This window comes from Mus musculus, chromosome 6, assembly GCF_000001635.26.
Source record: "Mus musculus strain C57BL/6J chromosome 6, GRCm38.p6 C57BL/6J".
NCBI classification, from domain to species: Eukaryota; Metazoa; Chordata; class Mammalia; order Rodentia; family Muridae; genus Mus; species Mus musculus.
The window spans coordinates 76,123,522-76,126,287 of record NC_000072.6 but is presented as its reverse complement, the minus strand read 5'-3'; positions in this window follow the sequence as shown (position 1 = coordinate 76,126,287).

The window sequence follows — 2,766 nt, the reverse complement described above, 5'->3', positions numbered from 1 at the left end:
ATATTTCCTGTAGTGAATATTATAACAGATGCAATTAGTATCCTTGGGTTTCAAAAATAAAATTAAGAATAAAATATAAGGAGTAAAACTCACTTAAGTGTTACATAATTTTTAGCATAAGTATCCCTTTTCAATGCTTGCAGGCACCAAAATGGTAAAGGAGAAACAGAAGCCACATTCTACTGAGTGCCTGTGTTCTATACTACTGATGCCTTGATGCCTTGCATCATCTTTATCCTAAAGGGTGATAGTATTTCTATTTTTATCTTTTCTCTCCCACTAAACCCACATTTTATCACTTTGTCCTCTCCAATTTCCATTTTTCCCTGTGCACATATTTGTCTGTTTACAAAAATAAATGAACAGAAAAGACAGGTAACACATAACCTTGGTTTAATTAGTTATTATATAGAAAACACGCTTTGAAATTGAAATATGCTTCATGTATCTCTTGTGTTATAGACAACCCAGAAATAATTGAGTTCAATTACTTTATTATAAAATGTAAGAAATTCAATGTGTAGTCCCTGCCCTTATTTTTTAATTTTTTTATTTTTTTTGGCCTGGGAGTATCTTTACTATTGTTTAATTCTTATCCACAGAAGTAACAGTAAAAATCTAATCTCAGGTTTCTCTGATAGAATGCCATTGAGAAAAAGTGTTATAGCCACAGATCTTTCTATTTATACCTCCAATCCTCTTCCCTGGAACATTATACCATCTGTTATTTCGTTCAGACACCTAGCCTGTGAGCTCCATGCCCTTCTCATTCTCCTTTTATTCAAATTTCCCTCATGTTCAGGAAAAAAGGGAATGTAGCCTGTGAGAATAATCTCTGATGTTGTATCTTCCCGCATCGAACCTTCAGTATCTTTTCCTCTAGATTTCTCCATTTGATTTTTTTCTTCTTGCTATTTTTATAGAGTTCTCTACCTCTGTAGCAGTGATCTTTCTGTTTTATTTTGAATGTGTTTCTGTATGTCTCAACTGAACACAGGCAGAGGCCATTTCAAAAACAAATTTGAGACATATATTGTGAATGTATTTGAAAAGTGGCATTTGGGTTAAAACCAAGGATGAAAGGGTAGATGAGAGTGAGAATCCACTCTGAAATGATGCTTTTATTTGCAGAGATTTCAGAGGAGACTATAGTATATAGCACGGATAGCTCTGAGGCCATGATCAGGGGGGTGGGATAGGTTGGTTACTATGGCTTCTTTCTTTCTTTCTTTCTTTCTCTTCCTTTCCCTTTTTAACATTCTCATGTTGTATACTACAAGTTTGCTACTAGAATTCACTAAACCTAATTTTATGTTCCTGTTGAATATAAGCAGGAATGCTCTCCTCTTCTTCCATCTTATTAGATGTTGTAGGAATTCCTATCTTCACTCCTAGAACCATAGATTTCTGACTCATGAGTTGTGGTTGTTAGATAATAGCCACAATGATGTACATGAAATGGAACTTCACATCTCTGTGTAATTTTCAGGGTTACATCTGTGTGTATGTATTTGCTTAGTAATTCACCTTAGATAATAATCTTGGCCATTCCCTTCAGCATCTTTATCTGACCCTTGCTCTGGGGCATGGCTAGAGTCTGAATCTATGGGCCTGGACCCACACTATGGTGAGCCAATACACTGCCCAGGCAGAGGAATGTTGGAGATAGTCTGGAGTTTGTTGATGCAGAGGTAATTCTGGATCCTGAGGCTCCAAGTTCCAACCTAATTCTAAGGAATGCATAAAGGCTTACTCCTAAATAAAAGCACAGAGCCTTGAACCAACTAGCCATTCTAAATGCTGATACTTCTACATAGAAGAGTTCCTGAGATTAAAGCTGATTTGTTGGCAATAAAGGGAGTAGTGGCAGAGTATTCTGGATTGAAATTGAAATTCTTTCAGAGGCTTTTGAGTTGGTGCTTGGTCCCTTTGTAGTGGTCATAGTTTGGAAAGGTGAAGAGGTGAGGTCCAGCTGGAAACAGTAGTAAATCATTGGTGCTGAGTCCTTGTATTTGTCCCTAGATGTTTCCCATGTGTGAGTGTGTGCATGTGAGTGTGTGTGTCTGAGTGTGTGTGTATTTCTGCTTCTTTTCCCATACACGAAGAGAACTCTTGTCACATGCTGCTGTTTCGCTCTTGTTCCTAACTACATAATCAGCATTAATCCAACCATAATCAATAGACCGTGTCCTCTAAAATGTTGAGTCAAGATAAATCTTTTCTCTCATTATTTTATTTTTTATGTCACTCTTGGAGTGATATAAAACCAACACTTAGGAAAACTAGGTAAAAATATTTCTAAGAGCTTTAGACTGGCCTGTATACATAATAAGTTCTCTGTTGCCCTGGACTAACACATGATAATGTATTTCAAAACACCAAAACCAGCCAAACAAAATTCTACAACAAAAACAGTTCTTGTCAGACATTTGTCATGGTGAAAATAAAATTTGCTTTTGCACAAGGAACTGGCATATTGCCCTTGGTATCTACAAAATGTTATTCTTTTGATACTTGTACTAGATATGATGATCTCTCACCTTTTTTTCCAGACTTTGAGTAAATGTATATTTTGAGTGATTATTTATGCAGCTCTGTAAACATACATGTTCTACCAGGTCCTACTCTGCCATATTTCTCCTCAAATTGCCCCAGACACTTGTATTAACTTCAAAGAATTCCAGTTTTCTTTTTTAATTGTTATACTAGTACAGGTATTTTAATTTTCAAAGCATCAACTTGGATCAAGCAGTATCTACTAATTAA